This window comes from Giraffa tippelskirchi, chromosome 2 (genome assembly GCF_054371585.1).
Source record: "Giraffa tippelskirchi isolate mGirTip1 chromosome 2, T2T-mGirTip1v1.2.pri, whole genome shotgun sequence".
NCBI lineage: Eukaryota > Metazoa > Chordata > Mammalia > Artiodactyla > Giraffidae > Giraffa > Giraffa tippelskirchi.
Genome location: NC_137276.1, coordinates 147,174,268 through 147,184,811, shown reverse-complemented (window position 1 = coordinate 147,184,811; position 10,544 = coordinate 147,174,268). Strand labels below are relative to the sequence as shown.

Genomic DNA, 10,544 nt, shown 5'->3' with positions numbered 1-10,544 from the left:
TTGTAGCCCTAGTTTGAATTTCCTGAGTCACACAGCAAATTTCCACTGGCTATCTATTTTGCACATGGTAGTGTAAATGCTTCCATGATACTTTCTCCATTCATCTCACCCTCTCCTTCCTCCCTCCCACCTTTGTCCTTAAGTCTGTTGCCTATGTCTGCATCTTCATTGCTGCTCTACAAATAGGTTCATCAGTATCATCTTTCTAGATTCCATATATATACATTAATATATGAGATTTGTTTTTCTCTTTCTGACTTATCTCACCCTGTATAATAGGCTCTGGATTCATCCACCTCATTAGAACTGACTCAAATGCCTTCCTTTTTAAGGCTGAGTAGTATTCCATTGTGTATCTGTACCATAGTTTCTTTACCCATTCATCTGCTGATGGACACCTAGGTTGCTTCCATGTCCTAGCTACTGTATATAATGCTGCCATGAACATTGGAGTACATGTGTCTTTTGCAGTTCTGGTTTCCTCAGGGTATTTGCCTAAAAGTGGTATTGTTGGGTCATATGGTGGTTTTATTCTTAGGTAGGCAGATTCTTTACCACTGTGCCACCTGGGAAGCCCCCAACATATCAAATAGGTAAAAAATGGATATAATAAAAAATATGCAGAAGAATGATATAATGTAGCTACTGAAACAGAGAAATAAATGCAACAAATTCTATGACAACACAGAATAAGAAAATCTACAAAGACTGCATATTATTTGTGTATCAATAGACAAGGATCTTGGGGGACATTCTATCTTAAAGAAACTAGGACTGTAAGCAATAACTTTCCATGCTGCTAGTAAATAATACAGGTAGAATTTAAATTCAAGGTGAAGTGGATCCAGATTCAACACTCTTTTTACTCCTCCTTACTGCTTTTCCTCCCTTGGATATTGCAGTTTTTAAGCTATTGCACTAAAGCTATTGCACTATAGCTTTCTGTAGAGAAAGGGAACATATTTCTTTAATTATTAACGTGGAAGGCAATGTAAAGTGATCAGGCTGTGAACTGAGACAGACTTGTGTTTGAAGCCTGACTCAACTGCCTACCAGCTGTGTGACCTAAAGCAACTTATTTAATCTCTCTGCGCCTTTCATTTCTTCAGAGCCATTTAAGGATTGATGAGATAGTACATATCAAATATTTAGCACAGACCTGGATCCATAGGAAACTATTCACAAATGCTGGTTATGTTTATTATAATACAGTAGTCTCATTAACATGGGTACTATTGTTATGACTCACAAAACCTTGAAAGAAAAGTTCCACCTCTGAGGAAAAAGACTAGGATAAATGTATCATTGTTATACAACCCTTTAACTTGAAGGCAGCAGAATCTGAAAACTGCTTGGCTGAGATCTTGAAGACCTGATTTGCATTATGTCAAAACATATGTCACTTGCAACAAGGATGCCAGTGATTAAGTATGAGTGAGATGTTCAGACAAAGATTACAGGAATGGAGAGGAAAGAAAAAACACCATGAACCAGAGCAGGGGCTCTCCCGGCTGGGCGCACCAGGAGCAAAGGCACGGAAGAGATGAAATATCAATAGAAGTTTTGTTTAGAGTGTGGTAAGTGGGGCGGTTTGGCTAGAGTGGAGGGACTACGCTGGAGAGAGGTGATGCTGAAGATTCAGAACTCAGGTCAGATCCAGAAGGGAGGATGCAGGGGTGAGAACACTCTCTTGTCAGAAACCGAATATGTCTGTAATCACTTTAGCTGCTTTGAAGGATTTTCTCTCACAGAAAGGAGTGGTATTCTGTAATCAAAAATTAAATGTATTTTTTCTTAGTTCTGTTTAAATATATTTTGTAAAGACATCATCTAAAACATATTAACCTCCTCATCAAGACAGCGTTCTGTTACCAAAAGAGATCCTTTTGTTTCCCTCCCATGCTTGCTTTAATGAGCTCTTTTTATCATCTAAACCCTGTGGATTTTTATCCTAGAACCATTGGAAAACTTTCAGTTTGTTGTATTTTTGCCTAAGAATTTTGTCTCCTAGACATGTGTGTCAGGAGACACACATAACTATTTTTAGTGCAGTATTGTTGGTAACCACGAAAAATAGTAAATAACTTGAATGTCCATTAGTAAGAACATTAGGATAAATTGTGGTATAATTAGTGTTCAATAATAAAATAAAACTAAACCTAAGTGATTTAAAACACAATGTTGGGTTTAATAAAAGCAAGGTCCCAAGTAATATCTAAAGTATAATCGCATTTGAGTAAAATTTAAAATTCACATAAAGCAATAATATATACTATTTAAGGACACACGAATATATTCAACAAAAGCTTCAAAACACAGATTATTGTCGTTTAGCTGCTAAGTCATGTCTGACTCTTTGTGACTTCATTAGGAAGATATAAATTCATGGCAATGGTTGAGTTTGGAGAAGAAATGTGGGAACTGGGATTGAAGAAGAGATCAAAAAGGGTTTTCATGTTAACTTAAAAAACTTTATTATTTTATAAAATATGTTAAGCAAAAAATGACAAAAGATAAACATCCATTAATTCAGTGAGGGTTTAAATATAGGCTGTTATATTCCTCTCTGTAGTTTTCTGCATTTTCTCCACCTTATCAAGAACAAAAGTTAAAGATAAAAATGATCATTAACCACCTTCACTCATCCCATGGTGGTCAAAAAGGTACAAACTTCCAGTTGTAAGTAAGTTCTGAGTATGTAATATACAGCATGATGACTGTAGTTAATGATACTGTATTGTACATTTGTAAGTTATTAAGAAAATAGAACTTAAATGTTTTCATCATAAGAAAAATAATTGTAACTATTACAACTGATAAATGAATGTTAACTATTGTGGTAATGCATAACCACAATATTTAAGATCTATTATGCACCTGCAAGCAAGTTTTGCTAGCTAAAGTAGTCTGGTTTAAAAAAATATGCAAAAATAATCATTTTGTAATATATACATATATGAAATCATTATGTTGTACACATAAAACTAATACAATGTTACATGCCAATTATATCTCAATAAAAAACAAAAATGGTCATGAGTAAATAGATTAGAATGCTGAATCTCACGCTTTCTACCTTCCAAGACCCCTTTTGTTATTCTTAATCCCTCATCAATGGAGTTTATACTCTGAAAGATTTTGTTCAACAAGTTACATTTATTTAATATAATTTATTTCCTCACTTTTCTTTTAAAAAGTGTGAATGCCAGTAAGAGCTTATCACCAGTCTGATATAAACGTTCATAAAGATACCTGACATAGTGACTGTCACTTTACCTAGATTTATATTTGCATTGAATATTGTGAAGTTGATAAATATTGAGAAATTGATGAAGGGGCTGGCAGGGGAGCTGGGGTGACAGCCCAACTCCTCATCTCCAGGCAGCACTGCTGCTCTCTGCTCTTCATTAACTAGCTGATGACTCTTGTAAAGGGATTGCAAACTTTGTTTTTTCACAAATTCCTCTATATTCAAGGTTAATGTTCTCATCCTGACTATGCTATGTAATGAAGTTTAGAGTTTATTAGGTATTATGTGAAAATTAATGCAGATAGCTATAATCAAGGATTCATTTAGTTATGATATAGAGCATATCAGTGGGTTTCCTAGGCGGCTCCAGTGGTAAAGAATCCACCAGCCAAGCAGGAGACGCAGGTTCCATCACTGGGCCAGGAAGATCCCCTGGAGAAGGAAATGGCTCACACGCCAATATTCTTGCCTGGGAAATCCCATGGACAGGGGAGCTTGGCAGGCTATGGTCCATGGGGTCACAAAAGAACTGGACAGGACTTAGCGACTAAATGACAACAACAATAGCATATCAATAGATATTATATACAATAATATATCCATGGGGAGGAATGGTAAAATTGCTGAGATCACCTTGGGAATGTTGAAGGAATGATATAACTCCAGCCAAAAGAAAGAAACTTGACATTTTAGTTAGTCCATTATAGGCAGTCTTGTTTTGGGCAAGTACATAAGTACTAACTTTTGAAATATTTAAAGTAATTTGAAGATTTCCATTAATATCTTTGTGAGCCTCTAAGTAATGAGAGACTTCAAGTGGGGAACAACTGCTCTCAGAGGGATCTATTAATAATTAATGCTTTTTTGAATCAATGCGTGATAACCTTTTCATCTCTAGAAAAGTTCAATTACTTCACAAATATGACTATTTTTAAATTTTGTCCAAATTTAGGAGTTCAATAGGAAAGCAATAAATCACCAAATGTAAGTTTTGACATGAGAAAATGAAATATGGGCATATGAGGATGTACCATTTATATGAAAGAAAGAAATAGAGACAGGTGTCTGGGGGTTGAACATTAATTAGTACGATAAAGTCTGAATTGGGGGTTAATATTGCAATTACCATAATAAAAATATAAAAGAAGACCAAGGAAGCTGAGGCCCTAATTTCCCACAGAAATTCTAAAGTGAATTAAGGAAACCATCACTAATTTATATTTGCAAGTCATCCTAACTTATTCATCATTCCCAGCTCTGGTACATGCTTGGCAGTGTATGAGGTGCCTGCCAATAATGCTGGCTGAGAGGAGGGAATATTCATGCTAGAGGTGAAGTACTGTGCCACATTTCAGAGATAATGTGAGGTCACCAGTCTCAGGACAAGCATCCCCACTCTAGAAAGACTGCTTAAGGTACTGGATAGGGAAGTAGGGGAAGGGGACCCCTAGCCTCTAAACTCTATCAGGGCCCCTGCAACAGTCATTACTTCAGTTAGATTTCTTTCTATGTGGCTCCAGACAACTCTGCCTGCTAATGACAACTCATTTAGCAGAATGACAGTTGTTTGATGCTCACAGGAAATGAAGCAGGCATTGCCTGATGTGTACCATTCCTTCTAACAGCCTTGATGCAAGAGAATCTTAACCAAAAGGAGCATGAGAATTGAATGTGAGCTATTAATGACGTAAAAACTCTCGATATCAAACAATAGTGGAAAAAACTGTGAGGGAGAAGAAAACTCTGAGAAATGATAGAACGCTTTACAGGGGTTTACTTGGCTAGTTGATTGCTGCAAATCCATGGGGTGCTCACACAGTAGAGGTTTGAGCCACAGGGACAGCAACAAAAATTCTCCTTTGTGATCATTCAAGAATTCATCGAATCAAGTTGTCAGAGGGAATATGGCTCTTTTGGACTGTCCATCTGTGTGCAAGCACACTCTTAGCACACAACAGCATTTGGATGATTTAAAATTTTAGACAGCAGTAAGTCTGGATTCTGAATAGCTTTATGTAAACTTTAATCAAAAATGAAAATGCAGATTCTGTAATACCATTTTGGCTACCACATTTGATTGATTTTCTTTGACGAAATTTTGGAGACTAGTTTGATTTACTATGTTTTTTTTTTTTTTTAAACGCATCAAGACAGGACTTCAGATAAAAGGATAGCAATTACTGACATTTCTGTTGCCCTGCTTGGCTCATTAAAGTGATTTGATCTGTAGAGAGAACCTTGTTTGGGTTTAGCTGCTTGAGAGATAACCATTACAAGGCTTTTACAAATTGTTAAAAGAAAAATTGTTATTCACATTTTATATTTCAGGGAAGAGCGATCTGTTCACGAATTTACATTTTGGTGAAAAATGTTGCTTCTTTTTCAAAGCTCGGATCTCTTTCTGTAAAAATACACAGTTGGCTACATGAGAGTAAACAAATGTGAAACCATGTACTGAGAGATGCTACATTAAGAAAATGAAATAAACTCAATAGGCAGTCAGAAAATATCATTCTCTGTCACTCTCAAGGAAAGGATAATATGTTTCCTTGTGCCTGAGTTCTCCTGGCATAAAAAGGCCTAGACTACATCTTTGTGGCTGTTCATTGCTTCTCTTGCTCTGAATCTTCATTCATAAACCTGAGGAAGTTAAGTATTTTTACGGCCTTATGCTGCCTCATTTTTATTTAGTCTAGGACAAGGTTATTTTTTTTTTTTTTTTAGATGTTTAAAACCAGTCATTTGATGTGGTCTCATACTAACATCTTCCTTTTTGGAAACCGCCAAAGAAATCTTCCTGCTCTCTGTGTCCTGGTGGGAGACTTTTGCTAGATCCATTCCTTTTCTGAGAATGCAGACTTCAAGGGAACAGAGTTGGTAGAGGGCCCCTTACAGAATTCCTTAAAGAAAGATAGCTCTCCCTTGATCTACTGGCAGGAAGTAATCTGACTCCTTTCTCAAGGTGAAGCCTATTTATCCTATGATCTCTGATTTATATCGTTCTTAGAAGACCGCAGGGAGTTCTACCACATCCTTCTGCACTCCAATTACAAGGGCGTATGATGAAGATAGGTACATAAAGACAACATTGCCAGTTTCCTGTAGCCACAGCATCTCCCCACTTAATCTTTTTAAAATGAAAATTGTATACACATAAGGTGTACATCGTGATGGTTTGATTTACATATATATAATGAAATGATTGGGCTCCCCCAGTGGTTCAGCACTAAATAATCTGCCTGCAATACAGGAGACGTGGGTTTGATCCCTGGGTTGGGAAGATCCCCTGGAGGAGGGCACGGCAACCCACTCCAGTATTCTTGCCTGGAGAATCCCATGCACAGAGGAGCCTGGTGGTCTGCAGTCCTTAGGACTGCAAAGAGTCAGTGCTGAAGCACCTGAGCACCCAATGAAATGATTGCTAATTAATATCTCGTTCCTCATATAGTTATCTGTTTTTGTGTGTGGTGAGAGCACCTGGAATCTGTCTTAGCAAATTCCCAGTAGACTTGGTCTGGAAGAGTCTTATTTCTCCTTCAAGTTAATGCTTACTCGGTATTTATATTATAACTTAAATATAATTTTTAAGGAAAGCTTTCACCAGTCTCCAAATCAGGTTAATTTTTTTTAATATATGTGTTATGCTCTCATAAAATCACATTTTCCTTTTCTACAATAGACTTCAGTGTTTATCTATATATTTATTTGTGTTATTTAACTTTGAGCTCAACGTGATTAGGGATTGTTTCTGTTTTCACTGCCTGTTATGTCAGGTATATTGCATGGTTCCTGGTACTTAGGTGGTATAATATATAGTAAAATGTTGTTGAATGAATATATACATGAATTGGCAAGAGACTTGGTAAACAAATATTTCCAGCAAGTATCAGTACTTTCAAATGTATTCACAGAAAATAAAATAACTTTACCTTTCATATCTTATAGCTAGAAGCATTGATTTTATCTGCAAGAGAAGACTCTTTGGCACCTTATTATATATTTAAAAGGAAAGTGTAAGCTGGAGAACACTTCTCCAAATAATTATAATAAGGCTATCCTTTAGTTTAAAAAATATTTTAAAAAAGAGATTCAGAATTGCCTTGGTTGACTTCTGTTTGTTACATAAGTGCTTAACTAGAGCTTCAATTTATGTTAGGTGGGTAAACACTGGCAGGGAGAAGTTTGCATAATAGAAAGCACTTTACACCCAGCCAGCTGTGTCAAGATTCAATTCTACTTAATTTTTGTCAATACACATCAAGCATGTGCAGTGGAGGGGGAGGGGTGCCTGCAGAGGAATACAGGACCATGTCTTGAAGCATGCAAAGTGATTTCGCTCTCACAGAAGCTATTACTAGGGTGAATAACAAAAGTTATTCCTGCCGTTAGCCTAGAATCCTTTTGAGGAAGGTGGCATTTGCTTTCTTTGTCAGATACATTTTCTGACACATACTTTATGCTGCAGCCACACTGAATTCCTTGCGTGCATGCATGCTAAGTCACTTCAGTCAAGTCTGACTCTTTGCGACCCTATGGACTGTAGCCCACCAGGCTCCTCTGTCCATGGGATTCTCTAGGCAAAAATGCTGGAGTGGGTTGCCATGCCCTCCTCCAGGGGATCTTCTGGACCCAGGATTGAATCTATGTTTCCTGTGTCTACTGCATTGCAGGCAGATTCTTTACCCACTGAGTCATCAGGGAAACCCCTTATTCCTTGATGTTCTTTTTGTCGTTTTAGTCGCTAAGTTGCATCCAACTCTTTGTGACCCTATGGACTGTAGCCTGCCAGCCTCCTCTGTCCAAGGGACTTTCCAGGCAAGAATACTGGAGTGGGTTGCCATTTCCTTCTCCAGGGGAATCTTCCCAACCCAGGGATCGAACCCACGTCTCTTGCATTGACAGGTTGGTTCTTTACCACTGGGCCACTAGGGAAAGCCACTTTTTTGTTTACTCTACCCCTAAACCAAGGTTTATTGTAGGCTTACAGAAGTCAAGACCTAAAGTTCTTGTCAATATGTAACAACAACATACCAAGAAAGTCCAGAAAACCTGAATTGATGCACTAAGTCACCCATCTGCACCAGCAGAAAAGATCAGTGCCTGGAGTCTTTTCTCTTTTGCCTCTTATTGACAAAGTTAATAAGGAAAAATATAAGGCAGGCAAGATACTGCTACAAGTAAAAAGAGTTTCTAGACTCACTAAATTGTTTTAAATGGGCTTTAACCACAAGAGAAAAACTAGAAGTCAACAGGCCCAATTTTTTTTTTAAGGGCAGAGAGTTAGAACCTTAAATTCTGAGCTTAGGAATAGAACTGCAACAAATATCTGGGGGTCTAGTCATAAGAAAACACTTCATGCTTAAGTATTTCAAATCGTGATGGTATTGAGTGAAACTGTGGCTGATTTGTTTATATGTAATTTTATTGGACTTTGCAAAACTGTCCAGAATGTTTAATATTGTTAACTTTAAAAGGACAAAAATATCTGTGCTTATCTGTTTATATGTCTGAAATCACCCTAGTGGCTCAGATGGTAAAGAATCTGCCTGCAGTGCAGGAGACCTGGATTCGATCCCTGGGTTGGGAAGATCCCCTGCAGGAGGGCATGGCAACCCACTCCAGTATTCTTACCTGGAGGATCCCCATGTCAGAGGAGCCTGATGAGTTACAGTCCATGGGGTCACGAAGAGTCAGACATGACTGAGCGACTAAGCACAGCACAGCACAATCATACACACAAGTTTATTTACTGGAGGAACTACAAGGTTATGTTTTGCACCACAAGATCTGTTCCTATTTAACGTAGACTTAAAATCTCATACTGCCTTAACGCAGTCCTGCATAGACCAGCTGTGTATATGACACCCATTGTAGGTATCCAGCGTGGTCAATCATTCCCATCGTAATCACTGTAACCATGGTAGGTAGCCACTGTTCCTTCTCTTGTGGACACTGAACATCTTTTTCCATGTCGAGTCCTGATGGAAACTAGCACTGAAAAGACTGGCCCAGGCACCTGTGCTGCTTCTTGGAGATATTGTCTTCACTCTCAGATTTGGCAATTCCCTGGGCATGTGTTAGAGGCTGTGATTCCTGTCTAATGGTTCCAAATGGAAAGTTCCAAAGGCCAAATCTTTGCCAGCCAAGTCTCTGGAATGCTAGGATGCAATGCAAATTTCCTCCAGCCTTCTTTGTCTTTTGATACTGCAGTCCCTTCTCTAGGTGCCAGATATCTAAATATTCTGGATTTTGAGTGTATAGATCAGTAACAGTATCTGCCCATTTTGTACAGTGAATAGCAGGATTTTTCTGCTTGATTCTCCAATTAAGATCCAATATTCTGCTTCCTGTGGTATAAGGGGACCCCTGCTAAATGCTTTATTCACCTTAACAGGGGTTGTTTCAAAGCCAATTGAACAAAAATAATGATTTTGGCAATGATAGATATAAGCTAATGATTCATCTTTCAATCCATGAGTTAACTTCGACAAGGCCCCGGAAGCAAATTCTCCAGCTGTTTATTCTTCCCATGAGGCTTATATAGAACATATGCACATCCTTTTACATGGAAGTGGTCATTAATTTGTCTAAACCACCTCATAAGCATCGAATTTCCAGTGAAGGGGCCGAACCTGATATCTTCAAATGGAGGTTGAAAGCCCTAAATATGTAAAGCTTCTTCTTGGGTGATGGCTGGAAGATTTCCAGCTCCCATTGTGCTATATAATTCTTGTGCTGTATATTCCTTGATAGCTCAGTGCTGTTGTTCTGTTGACAGATTCAGTCCTTCCCAAACTCCCTTTTACCCTGCTCCTCACTTTTTCTTCTACTCCTTTCCACTATCTCTAGCTCCTCGTTCTCCTCCAGTCTGTCAACAATCAGAAGATTCCGATTTTATCCCTTGACCTTCTGTTCTAAAACTTCACATTGTAGAAGCTGCTGTCCTCTATTTTTGTTTTAAATCTTCATCTATAATCAGTTGCTCCTAAATCCTAATCTTTTGCCAAATCTCTCCATCAAGCTCCAGCCCTTTAGTTCAAACATCCTACAAGAAAGCTTCTCTGGAAGTTTCTTCAAAACTGAAAAATTCAGTGTGACTTTAAACAAACTTCTCAGTTTGTCCTTAAAAATGCTCCATTTCTCCATATCACCAGTCCTCCTATAAATACGATGCTTGGAGTGAATGAAAAAGCTCAATGCACTTTCAGATAGGTCTCCCCCTGATTTTACTGTCTTCCTCTCTCATTACCCTACATGTGTGAATTTAACTTCCCCAGCTTATTTTCTGTCTCTC

At 38.0% G+C, this 10,544-nt stretch overlaps 1 pseudogene; it reads right to left on the bottom strand.

Moving 5' to 3' along the window:
* Positions 1–9,137: 9,137 nt before the first annotated feature.
* On the bottom strand, positions 9,138–9,965 carry LOC145526744 (basic immunoglobulin-like variable motif-containing protein pseudogene; annotated as a pseudogene).
* Positions 9,966–10,544: the final 579 nt, after the last annotated feature.